At 51.5% G+C, this 13,355-nt stretch overlaps 1 pseudogene across 1 annotated transcript in view; it reads right to left on the bottom strand.

Annotated features, from left to right (window-relative positions):
- The window catches only part of LOC147098790 (intraflagellar transport protein 56-like), a 14,274-nt pseudogene extending 1,214 nt beyond the window's left edge, over nucleotides 1-13,060 (bottom strand). The window contains exons 1-3 of the transcript XR_015073927.1: nucleotides 12,953-13,060; nucleotides 5,187-5,324; nucleotides 1,286-1,378 (exon numbers count right to left, since the gene is read on the bottom strand). The product of XR_015073927.1 is annotated as an intraflagellar transport protein 56-like (transcript). The remainder of the gene's footprint in view (nucleotides 1-1,285; nucleotides 1,379-5,186; nucleotides 5,325-12,952) is intronic.
- Nucleotides 13,061-13,355: the final 295 nt, after the last annotated feature.

Genomic DNA, 13,355 nt, shown 5'->3' on the forward strand with positions numbered 1-13,355 from the left:
GTTAGCACTGTTGCCTCACAGCGCCAGGGACCCGGGTTCGAATCCGGCCTCGGGTGACTGTCTGTGTGGAGTTTGCACATTCTCCCCGTGTTTGCGTGGGTTTTCTCCGGGTGCTCCGGTTTCCTCCCACAGTCCAAAGATGTGCGGGGTAGGTTGATTGGCTATGATAAATTGACCCTTAGTGTTAGGGGGATTAAATACGTGGGGTTACGGGGATAGGGTGGGATATGTGTTGGTGTAGGGGTTACGGGGATCGGGTGGGATATGTGTCGGCGCAGGCTCGATGGGCCGAAATGGCCTCTATCTGCACTGTGGGGTTTCTGTGATTCTGTGAAAAGTCGCCTGAGCGCAGGATTTAGCGCAGCGATCGGAGTGATACCGGTCGCCAGAAATTCAGTTTCAGTGCCGCTCGAGGGACACGGGGTGAGGCGCTCTGCGTCCCTCTTAGGGCGCTGAAACTGATTATCGCAGCGCAACGTGCCGCAGCGCCACACGCTGCGGCACGGCATGCTGCGGTACTGCAGGCCTTCCTCCCACTGTTAAGGGGGAGATGCCTGCAACAGCGCGATCCCCGCTCGCGAGTGCCGGCAAATGAGCCCGGCACCAAGGAGAAGTGCCGGGCTCTCAGGAAACAGCCGGCAATGCCGCGGGGGGGTGGGGGGTTAGGAGGCCGGGGACAGAGGTGCTGGCAGGCGGCTGCCGAAAAAGCGGCCGCCCTGCACCTCCACCTTAACTTGTGCCGCTACCGGCACAGTAAGGCCCCGTGAACCGGGCGTGGGTAGCAAACGGCGCAACTGCGGCGTTCGCTACCAAATATTGCGAACGGGGCGCTGCGCACACCGATGACGTCATCGGTGGCGGCGCAGCGCAAATGCCTAACGCCACCATTAGCGCCCCTACTGAATATCGCAGGAGACGCAGCCAGTGGCGCTACAGCCACTGACTGCCTCTTTAGGCGCTAACAGGTGGTGCTACTCACCCAATTTCTCCCCCAGGGTGTCTTAAGCTGCAAATTGAAAGATTTAAAAAAAAATACAGTGTTGCCCGTCAAGGAACTTGAACAGTACAGGAAGGGACTGGAAAACTCAGCTAATATCTATCAGGATAAATGTCCCGCAGCTTCCTATCCTGGAAATAGGAATGCGGAGATGACCACCATCTCTGGGGTCAGGATTGATGGAAAGAAGGATTTAAAGCACCCTCATATACTGGCTGTGAGGTCTTCCTGATATATTGGATACACTTAAAATGCCATTAGCGTTCTCTTTGCACGCCTTCCCCTTACCTCCATGGCCCTCCTATAATCTCCAAGGTGGAATGCGCAGTATCCCATCCACAAGTCGATGTCTTCCTCCTTCTCGCCCACATGCCGCTTGAACTGGGATAGAAAGGGAATAGTTACCAAACTGCCAGCTGAAATCACCAGAACTCATCATCTCATCACTCGTGGATTCCAAACACGGTACATCTTGGGCTGAGCATATAGCACTGTGCTGAAGCAAATCCACATCAACTTATGCTCACAGGAACATAGGAATAGAAGTGGGCCATTCAGCCCCTCAAACCTGGTGGAGATAGAAAGTGATTTGGACATTCTAGTGCACACATCTCTAAAGGTACATGAGCAATGGCGAGAAGCCATAGCTAGAGCAAATAGGGTGTTGGGGTGCATCCACAGGACAATTGAGTACAAGACGAGACACACTGTTTTGTCTTTGTACAAGACCTTGGTCAGGCCTCACTTGGAATACTGTGTCCAGTTTTGGTCTTCTCACATGGTGGGTGATATTGAGGCCTTGGAAAGGATGCCTAGGAGGCCCACTAGACTAATGCCCAGTTTAAAGCAGTTATCAAGATAGGCTAAGAGTTGGGACTCTACACTTTAGAGAAGTGCAGACTATGGGGTGATCTGATTGAGGTTTATAAGAAAATGAAGGGAATAGATTATGTTCCAGTTGACTGTTTGTTCCAATTAAATACGTTACTGAGGACCAGAGGTCACAGGTTGGACAAGGCTAGATCGAGGTTCGGTGTCAGGGGGTGGCTCTTTTCCCAGAGAATAGTGGTTCTCTGGAACAGGCTGCTGTCCCGTGCGGTGGAAGCTGATTCACCGAATTCCTTTAAGTGAGAGCTGGGCCTGTTTCTGGCTGGGGAGGAGATCACCTCTTACAGAAGGTAGCTCCTGCAGGGGATTCGGGGCCAGAGGGAGCTCCTGGACTAGTTTCAATCGCCTAGAGGGGAATTTCACAGATTTTGCACCCCCCCTCCCCAAATTAGCCTGGATTTTTATCTGGTTTCTCGCCTCTCCCAGGTGATCCCATGGTTTTGGGTGGGGTGGGGAGTGTGTATATTGTGATACACAAGTTATCGCAAATAGTGTGGGACAGGCTGGGTGGACCAGAGGGTCGTCATCGCTCGTATGCAACCTATTCCGCCAATCGATTAGATCGTGGCTGATCTGTATTCTTAACTCCATCTACCCACATTGGTTCCGTAACCTTTAATACCCTTGCCTAACTAAATTCTGTCAATCTGATTTTTGAAATTTTCAATTGACCCCCCAGCCTCAATAGCTTTTTGGGGGAAGAGAGTTCCAGATTTCCACTACCCTTTGTGTGAAGCTTAGAAGATAGGAGTAGGAGTAGACCATTTGGCCCCTCGAGCCTGCTCCGCCATTTAATGAGATCATGGCTGATCATCCAAATTCAGTACCCTGTCCCTGCCTTCTCCCCATATCCCTTGATCCATTTAGCCTTAAGAAATATATCTAACTCCTTCTTGAATATATTTAATGAATTGGCCTCTACTGCCTTCTGTGGTAGAGAATTCCACAGGTTCACCACTCTCTGGGTGAAGAAATTCCTCCTCATCTCTGTCCTAAATGGCTTACCCATTTGTGTGAAGAAGTGCTTCCTGACATCACCCCTGAACAGACTGGCTCTAATTTTAAGGATATGCCCCCTTGTTCTGGACTCCCCCCACCAGAGGAAATAGTTTCTCTATATTGACCCTATCAAATCCTGTAATCATCTTAAACACCTCAATTAGTTCACCCTTAATCTTCCATATTCAAGGGAATACAAGCCTAGTCTATGCAACCTGTCCTCATAATTTAACCCTTTCAGTCCCTGTATCATTCTGGTGAAAAGCGTTGCAACCCCTCCAAGGCCAATATATCCTTCCCGTGGTGCGGTGCCCAGATCTGAACACAGTGCTCCAACAGAGCTCTGTACAGCTGTAACATAACTCCCACCCTTTTGTAGTCCATCCCTCTTGAGATAAAGGCCAACATTCCTTTAGTCTTTTAAATTAGCTTTTGTCTCTGCTCATCCACAGTTCCTAGCTTCTTGCCATTTAGAAGATACGATGATCTATCTTTCTTAGGTCCAAGGTGGATGGGGCTACCCGGCATGCACACACGTGCACCTTCCACCGAGGTTACAGGGCAGTATTCAGGAGCAGAAACCAAGGTGGTGTTTCTAGTCCAGCAGCACGAAGGTCAGCTGCAGACCAACACAGCACATGCCAGGCAGCAACCCTGTGAGCCGTGCAAGGAATCCCTGCACATGGTCATATTAGCTGCGATATTTCCTCGGTCAGATTACGTGTCATAATGTTAAACACTGCAGAAACGTTGTGTACAACGGTTCTAGAGCAGAAACAAAGCCATAAAATGCTGGAAACAGTCAGCACGTCAGGCAGCGTTTTCTGTTCTTGCTCCAGGTTTCCAGAATCTGCAGTGTATTGCTTTAAGTTCTGGAGAAGAGTTGGGTAAGACACCAATAGACTGATGCTCCCCTTTTCCCCCAAACTGGATTTGTATGATAAATCTATAGAATTGTTTAAAAAAAAAACCTTTTCTGTATAAAACCCACAATCACTTTCCGTTAACATTTACTTAGTGCTATTGGCTCGTTACCACTTCAGATAGGATAGTGTATAACCGTTGAGCAGATTTAAAAAAAAAAATCAAAACCACAATTAGTGGTCTCGAAACCAGTGAAACACTGCGACAACACAGATCTAGTCACAGTGCGTGAGACTCAAAGCCTGTTTACAGTGTAGGATGGGGGGGGGGGGGGGGGAGGGATGTTTCCTCTGATTGCTGTGGATCAGCAGCATTTTAAATACAAGAGGGAGATTTCCTCGGTGATATTTGTAGGAAAGGGTTCCAGAAGAACCATAATTTCCAAATTGTGATCAGAGGAAACCGTCCTACTGGCTTTATAATGTTGGCAACACACAGGGGAAGAATTACTCTGATCATTATATAGACATGTTCTTTTTCAGCAACAACTTGCATACATATATAGCACCTTTAACGTAAGAAAACGTCCCAAGGCGCAATCAAAAATAGAGACACCAAGACAGAAGAGATATTCAGAGGAGAGGTTCCCCACAGGATTATTCAGCGTGCTTCAAACACATGGTGAAGCTGATGGGAGCCTGTGGCGAACTCTGGTGAAATCTGACAGTCAGTTTCTTTCACAGGTTAACCTGTGTTTCTGTGGGGCAGCAGGCTTTCATGAGTTCAGATGCTTTTGAATGCGACTATAACAGTGCTCTTGTATGTAAAGAACTGATTGCTAGTAAGGAATATATGAAAGTTGTGAGAGCGTTTTTTAGAAAGAATGAACTTGAATTTATATTTCGCCTGTCATGACCTCAGGACGGCCCAAAGCGCATTACAGACAATTAAAAGTACTTTTGGAAGTGCAGTCACTGTTGTGCTATAGAAAACGTGGCAGCCAATTTGCATGGCAAGGGGATAAATGACCATCTGTTTCGGTGGTGTTGGTTCAGGGGTAAATATTGGTCAGGATACCGGGAGAACGCCCCTGTCCTTGTTCGAAAAAATGCTGTGGGAACTTTTACGTCCACCTGAGAGAGCAGACGGGGTTGTTGATTTAACATCTCATCCGAAAGGCGGCACCTCCGACAGTGCAGCACTCCCTCAGCACTGCACTGGAGTGTCAGCCTGGATTATGTGCTCAAGTCGCTGGAGTGGGACTTGAACCCACAACCTTGCGACCCACTGAGCTGACAAAGGAGCTAATGAATCACATTTTTTAGCTGCTTGCCTTATAACACACACTCAACCCCAACCATGAACCACAGGCCACTTTTGATTCTAAGGATCATTGCATTGGACGTACAAATCGGCCGGTCTCAACATCTAGTTTTACCTCCAGCAATGTCAGGGCTCCTGAATAGTCTCTGCTGGTCAAATACTCCTCCAGCTTGGGAATCTTTTTCCCCTTTTTCTTTTTTTTATCCATCTGCAGCGTCTCCCCACTGACGGCAGGTTTTGCACGTGACAGCATCTGGATAGACAGAGAAAAAACACGGACACTCAATCCGGAGGGTTTTTACATTGAACGTATGCACAAACTTCCCACTTGCAGCAGTCATCTCTGACCAGCTGTCTAACTGAAATCCCAGCCACCAAGATACATGAAAAGCAGAGAAAACCAGCAAACTCCTCCACAATAAGGTTTTCTTTTTTTTTTTACAGTTTCACAGGATTCCATTTCCACAGGTACTCAGCCACCAGGCTAACTTACATCACCAGGTTTTACGTGGCCATTCTGCATTGCAAGCCTGGACAGCGAGTTCCCTGGGGTTATTCAATTAAAGAGGGCAACACAGCCAAGCCAAGCCCTCGCTCAACATCCACCCATCTGCATTCTCCAACAAAGGTCAAATTAAGAGTGGGACCTCCAACAAAAATGATTCTTTAAAGAGGAAGGAAAGTCTGAGATCTTTATTTTTTTTACCCTTTTTATACAGAAAAAAAGGTTGGGAAACCTTATCAGGAATTCCCTTGATCCCTGCTAGACTACTCTGGGCATCCCTATGTGCCCAGGGACATTTTGCCAGGAGGAAACTGCTTGGGGGCATGACTTTAAAACTAGTCTTAAGGTTCCCTGCAAATCCCATTCAGACTCACTGACTAGCTGGGCCCCTCACCCCCCAGACTCCCACTCCCTGGGCCCGGCTCCCCTGGCCCCCTTCAATCACTGCCCCCCAGACTCCCGCTCCCTGGGCCCGGCTCCCCCGGCCCCCTTCAATTACTGCCCCCCAGACTCCCGCTCCCTGGGCCCCGCTCCCCCCCCAGACTCCCGCTCCCTGGGCCCCGCTCCCCCGCCAGACTCCCGCTCCCTGGGCCCCGCTCCCCCCCCAGACTCCCACTCCCTGGGCCCCGCTCTCCCCCCCAGACTCCCACTCCCTGGGCCCCGCTCTCCCCCCCAGACTCCCACTCCCTGGGCCCCGCTCTCCCCCCCAGACTCCCACTCCCTGGGCCTCGCTCTCCCCCCCCAGACTCCCACTCCCTGGGCCCCCCCCAGACTCCCGCTCCCTGGGCCTCGCTCTCCCCCCCAGACTCCCATTCCCTGGGCCCCCCCAGACTCCCACCCAGACTCCCGCTCCCTGGGCCCCGCTCTCCCCCCCCAGACTCCCACTCCCCCCCAGACTCCCGCTCCCTGGGCCCCGCTCCCCCCCAGACTCCCGCTCCCTGGGCCCCGCTCCCCCCCCAGACTCCCACTCCCTGGGCCCCCCCAGACTCCCACTCCCTGGGCACCCCCCAGACTCCCGCTCCCTGGGCCCCGCTCCCCCCCAGACTCCCACTCCCTGGGCCCCCCCCAGACTCCCACTCCCTGGGCCCCCCCCAGACTCCCGCTCCCTGGGCCCCGCTCTCCCCCCCAGACTCCCGCTCCCTGGGCCCCACTCCCCCCCAGACTCCCACTCCCTGGGCCCCCCCCAGACTCCCACTCCATGGGCCCCGCTCCCCCCCAGACTCCCGCTCCCTGGGCCCCGCTCCCCCCCAGACTCCCGCTCCCTGGGCCTCGCTCTCCCCCCCAGACTCCCGCTCCCTGGGCCTCGCTCTCCCCCCCAGACTCCCGCTCCCTGGGCCTCGCTCTCCCCCCCAGACTCCCGCTCCCTGGGCCCCCCCCAGACTCCCGCTCCCTGGGCCCCCCCCAGACTCCCGCTCCCTGGGCACCCCCCAGACTCCCGCTCCCTGGGCTCCGCTCCCCCCCAGACTCCCGCTCCCTGGGCCCCCCCCAGACTCCCACTCCCTGGGCTCCGCTCCCCCCCAGACTCCCGCTCCCTGGGCCCTGCTCCCCCCCAGACTCCCGCTCCCTGGGCCTCGCTCTCCCCCCCAGACTCCCGCTCCCTGGGCCTCGCTCTCCCCCCCAGACTCCCGCTCCCTGGGCCTCGCTCTCCCCCCCAGACTCCCGCTCCCTGGGCCCTGCTCCCCCCCAGACTCCCGCTCCCTGGGCCCCCCCCCAAGACTCCCACTCCCTGGGCCCCGCTCCCCCCCAGACTCCCACTCCCTGGGCCCCCCCCCCAGACTCCCACTCCCTGGGCCTCGCTCTCCCCCCCAGACTCCCACTCCCTGGGCCTCGCTCTCCCCCCCAGACTCCCACTCCCTGGGCCTCGCTCTCCCCCCCAGACTCCCACTCCCTGGGACTCCCGCTCCCTGGGCTCCGCTCCCCCCCAGACTCCCACTCCCTGGGCCCCCCCCACAGACTCCCACTCCCTGGGCCTCCCCAGACTCCCACTCCCTGGGCCTCGCTCTCCCCCCCAGACTCCCACTCCCTGGGCCCCGCTCCCCCCCAGACTCCCACTCCCTGGGCCCCGCTCCCCCCAGAGTGCTTTGTGCATTGAGTGGTGCTGGAGTTTTGCTAAGTGGGAGAAAAATCATTTAAGTGTATTTTGTGAATTTTAGTGTGTTAAGAAGTCAATTATTTGAAGTAAGTTTAATTTTTTAAGGGTTTTTTAAACTCTTGGGCAGTTTAAACCGGAAGTAGAATCCGGGTATAAAAGGGGAGGGGCTAGTGCAGTGCACGGAGTGCTTTGTGCATTGAGTGGTGCTGGAGTTTTGCTAAGTGGGAGAGTTCGGACAAGTGGGAGGTGAGGGTGTGTTTTTTGCTCTGTTTTGTTCCCCACTCCCAGGCTTGGACAGCACTGCGGAGGCGGAGCAGCGAGACGAGTCAACCAAACAGGCCCCACAGACAGTATTCAAGGAGGAGGTTGGTGATCAGCTGGTTGGTTGGTTTTCTTCCTTCTCTTCTCTTTTATACCTTTAAGTTGGCAAGTCCTTTGAATAGTGGTGTGACATTATCATCTATATCCGGGCAGGGTCTTCATAACTAATAATTAGAAATTTAATTATTTATATAGAATGGAGCAGGTGATGTGTTACTGTTGCGAGATGTGGGAGCCGGTGAACCCCATTGAGGCTCACGGTGATTACATCTGCGACAAGTGTTTGCTGCTAGAGGAACTCAAGTTCCATGTTATGGAGCTTGAGACCGAGCTTCAGACACTGCGACACATCAGGGAGGGGGAGAAGTTCCTGGACTCTATGTTTCAGGAGATGGTCACACCTATGAAGTTAATTACTGCAGATGTAGTCCGTGGTCAGGGACAGGACGGTGTGACTACGAGTGAGGAAGGTACAGGGATCCAGGATGTAGTGTTGAAGGAGACGCAGCCCTTGTTCTTGTCCAGCAGGATCGAGGTTCTTACTCCCTGTGAGGGCGGGAGCGGGGACTGCAGGGAGGATGAGCAACCTGGCCACAGCACCGTGGTACAGGGGGCCATTCAAGTGGAGGGAGTAAAAAGAAATGTTGTAGTGGTGGGGGATAGATAGAGTTCTCTGCAGCCGAGAGCGGGAGTCCCGAAGGCTGTGTTGCCTGCCTGGTGCCAGGGTTAAGGACATCTCTTCTGGGCTGGAAAGAAACTTGGAGTGGGAGGGGGAGGATCCAGTTGTCATGGTCCATGTTGGTACAAACGACGTAGATAGGACAAGGAAGACGGTTCTGTTAAAGGAGTATGAGCAGCTAGGGGTCAAATTAAAAAACAGAACCTCAAGGGTAATAATCTCTGGGTTATTATCTGAGCCACGAGCGAATATGGCTAGGATAAATAAAATTAAAGAGTTAAATGCGTGGCTCAAAGACTGGTGTGGGAGAAATGGGTTTTGCTTCTTGGGACACTGGCACCAATACTGGGACAGGAGGGAGCTGTTCCGTTGGGATGGACTCCACTTGGCCAGTGCTGGGACTAGAGTCCTGGCGAATCATATAACTAGGGCTGTAGAGAGGGCTTTAAACTAATTAGTCGGGGGGGAGGTTTCTAGAGAGCAAATAATAGAAATGACAACAGAGAAGGTCATAGACTTAGGTAGCAGTGGGGGAATTAAAAAACAGAATGTGTCAGGAAGGGACAGAAGGTATGGAGTAAAAAGTAAAGTACTAAAAAGGGAAAAAACAGGAACTAAGTGTTACAAAACATATTTGAAAGTTCTTTATCTGAATGCACGTAGCATTCATAACAAAATGAATGAGTTAACGGCACAAATAACGACATATGGGTATGATCTTGTGGCCATTACAGAAACATGGCTGCAGGGTGACCATGACTGTTAAATAACCTGGTATGTTTAATTCCCAATCAGGAAGGACAGGCAGGAAGGGAGAGGAGGTGGGGTGGCTATGTTAATAAAGGAAGGAATCACTATAATACAGAGAAATGATATTGGGTCAAAGGAGCAGGATAGTGAAACAGTTTGGGTGGAGATAAGGAATAATAAGGGGAAAAAAACACTAGTGGGTGTAGTCTATAGGCCTCCGAACAGTTGCAACTCTGTTGGACGGAGTATTAATCAGGAAATAGTTGAGGCTTGTAATAAGGGAACAGCTATAATTATGGGGGATTTTAATTATCATATTAACTGGACAAATCAAATTGGGCAGAGCAGCCTTGAGGATGAGTTCATTGAGTGTATTAGGGATGGGTTTCTTGAGCAGTATGTAACTGAACCGACCAGGCGGCAAGCAACCTTAGATTTGGTCCTGTGTCATGAGACAGGATTAATTAAAAATGTCCTAGTAAAGGATCCCCTTGGAATGAGTGACCATAACATGGTTGAGTTCCATATTCAATTAGAGGGTGAGAAGGTTGGATCTCAAACAAGCGTGCTGAGCTTGAATAAAGGAGACTATGAAGGTATGAGAGCGGAATTGATTAGAGTGGACTGGGAAAATAGATTAAAGGGTAAGACGGTACATGATCAGTGGTGTACATTTAAGGAGTTATTTTACAACTTCCAAAAAATATATTCCATTGAGGAAAAAAGGGTGTAAAAGAAAAGATAGCCATCCGTGGCTAAGTAAAGTAATTAAGGATAGTATCCGACTAAAAACAAGGGCATATAAGGTAGCCAAATCTAGTGGGAGGATGGAAGATTGGGAAGTCTTTAAAAGACAGCAAAAAATAACTAAAAGATTGATTAAGAAAGGGAAGATAGATTATGAAAGTAAAATTAGCAAAAAATATAAAAACAGACAGTAAAAGTTTCTATAGTTATATAAAAAGAAAAAGGGTGGCTAAAGTAAATGTTGGTCCCTTAGAGGATGAGACCGGGAAATTAATGGTGGGAAACATGGAGATGGCAAAAACACTGAACAATTATTTTGTATCAGTCTTTACAGTAGAGGACACTAAGAATATCCCAACACTGGACAAACAGGGGGCTCTAGGGGGGGGGAGGAACTAAATACGATTAAAATCACTAAGGAAGTGGTACTTGGTAAAATAATGGGACTCAAGGCGGATAAATCCCCTGGACCTGATGGCTTGCATCCTAGGGTCTTGAGGGAAGTAGCGGTAGGGATTGTGGATGCATTGGTAATAATTTTCCAAAACTCACTGGACTCAGCAAAGGTCCCAGCAGATTGGAAAACTGCTAAATGTAACACCCTTATTTAAAAAGGGTAGTAGGCAGAAGGCTGGAAACTATAGACCGGTTAGCCTAACATCTGTGGTTGGTAAAATGTTAGAGTCCATTATTAAGGAGACAGTAACGGGACATTTGGATAAACATAATTTAATAGGACAAACTCAGCATGGTTTCATGAAGGGGAAGTCATGTTTGACAAATTTGCTGGAGTTTTTTGAGGAAGTAACATACAGGGTGGATAAAGGGGAACCAGTGGACGTAGTGTATTTAGACTTCCAAAAGGCATTTGACAAGGTGCCACACAAAAGATTATTGCTCAAGATAAAAAATCACGGGATTGGGGGTAATATTCTGGCGTGGGTGGAGGATTGGCTCTCTAACAGAAAGCAGAGAGTTGGGATAAATGGTTCGTTCTCAGATTGGCAACCAGTAACTAGTGGTGTTCCGCAGGGGTCAGTGCTGGGTCCCCAACTCTTTACAATCTATATTAACGATTTGGAGGAGGGGACCGAGTGTAACATATCAAAGTTTGCAGATGATACAAAGATGGGACGGAAAGTAGTGAGTGAGGAGGACATAAAAAACCTGCAAAGGGACATAGACAGGCTAAGTAAGTGGGCAGAGATTTGGCAGATGGAATACAATACTGGAAAGTGTGAGGTTATGCACTTTGGCAGGAAAAATCATAGAGCAAGTTATTATCTTAATGGCAAGAAACTGGAAAGTACTGTAGTACAAAGGGATCTGGGGGTCCTGGTGCATGAAACTCAAAAAGTTAGTATGCAGGTGCAGCAAGTGATCAAGAAGGCCAATGGAATGTTGGCTTTTATTGCTAGGGGGATGGAATATAAAAACAGGGAGGTATTGCTGCAGTTGTACAAGGAAGGTTCACTCGGTTAATCCCGGGGATGAGGGGGTGGTCATATGAGGAGAGGTTGAGTAGATTGGGACTCTACTCATTGGAGTTCAGAAGAATGAGAGGCGATCTTATTGAAACATATAAGATTGTGAAGGGGCTTGATCGGGTGGATGTGGTGAGGATGTTCCCAATGAAGGGTGAAACTAGAACTAGGGGGCATAATCTTAGAATAAGGGGCTGCTCTTTCAAAACTGAGATGAGGAGAAACTTCTTCACTCAGAGGGTGGTAGGTTTGTGGAATTTGCTGCCCCAGAAAGCTGTGGAAGCTACATCATTAAATAAATTTAAAACAGAAATAGATAGTTTCCTAGAAGTAAAGGGAATTAAGGGTTACGGGGAGCAGGCAGGAAATTGGACATGAGTCTAGGTTCGGAATGGTCATGGCCCTGTGGGTAGTGGAGTGGGCCCAGGGGCCGTGTAGCCTGGTTCTGCTCCTACTGTGTTCTAATTCTGTGTTAGATTTCAGGAGATGGTTTTATTCCTGTTCCTGGCTGGGGTGGAGATCGCCTTTACAGAGGTAAGTACTGTAGAAAATATAGGGACAGAGTAATCTCCTGGAAGAATTTCGATCGCCTAGATGGGTCGGAGAGGAATTTCCCAGATTTTTTTCTCCCAAATTGGCCATTGGGTCTTTATCTGGTTTTTCGCCTCTCCCGGGAGATCACATGGGTTCGGGTGGATGCAGAGTGATAGAAGATTTGAGGTTAGGATCAGATCAGCCATGATCTTATTGAATGGCGGAGCAGGCTCGAGGGGCTGATTGGCCTACTCCTGCTCCTATTTCTTATGTTCTTACTCCCGCTCCCTGGGCCCCGCTCTCCCCCCAGACTCCCACTCCTTGGGCCTCGCTCTCCCCCCTAGACTCCCGCTCCCTCGGCCCCGCTCCCCCCCAGACTCCCACTCCTTGGGCCTCACTCTCCCCCCTAGACTCCCGCTCCCTGGGCCCCGCTCTCCCCCCAGACTCCCACTCCTTGGGCCTCGCTCTCCCCCCTAGACTCCCGCTCCCCCCCAGACTCCCACTCCTTGGGCCTCGCTCTCCCCCCTAGACTCCCGCTCCCCCCCAGACTCCCACTCCTTGGGCCTCGCTCTCCCGCTCCCTCGGCCCCGCTCCCCCCCCAGACTCCCACTCCCTGGGCCCCCCTCACTCTCTGCCTCCCCAGGCCCTCCCCTCAGTTGCCCGGGTTTAAGCAGCTCGCTCCGATCCATTGGCCGAAAAAGAATCCGCATCAGCTGCTAGCGGCCCCGGTCGGCACCTGCAACCGGACAGAGGCGCAGGCCCCACTCACCATTTTCTCGGATCTCTCTCCCGGGCCTCCAGCGACAAGAAGCCCAGCCGCCCGCTCCCGCCGTCATGGCAACCAAGCCTCGCCTCCCCTCCAGCCGTCATGGCAACCAAGCCCCGCCTCCCCTCCAGCCGTCATGGCAACCAAGCCCCGCCTCCCCTCCAGCCGTCATGGCAACCAAGCCCCGCCTCCCCTCCAGCCGTCACGGCAACCAAGCCCCGCCTCCCCTCCCCTCCAGCCGTCATGGCAACCAAGCCCCGCCTCCCCTCCAGCCGCCATGGCAACCAAGCCCCGCCTCCCCTCCAGCCGTCATGGCAACCAAGCCCCGCCTCCCCTCCAGCCGTCATGGCAACCAAGCCCCGCCTCCCCTCCAGCTGTCATGGTCTCTCCTAGCGACATAGCCGTG

This window comes from Somniosus microcephalus, chromosome 28 (genome assembly GCF_052327205.1).
Source record: "Somniosus microcephalus isolate GS21.2 chromosome 28, FLI_Smic_1.0, whole genome shotgun sequence".
Lineage (NCBI taxonomy): Eukaryota > Metazoa > Chordata > Chondrichthyes > Squaliformes > Somniosidae > Somniosus > Somniosus microcephalus.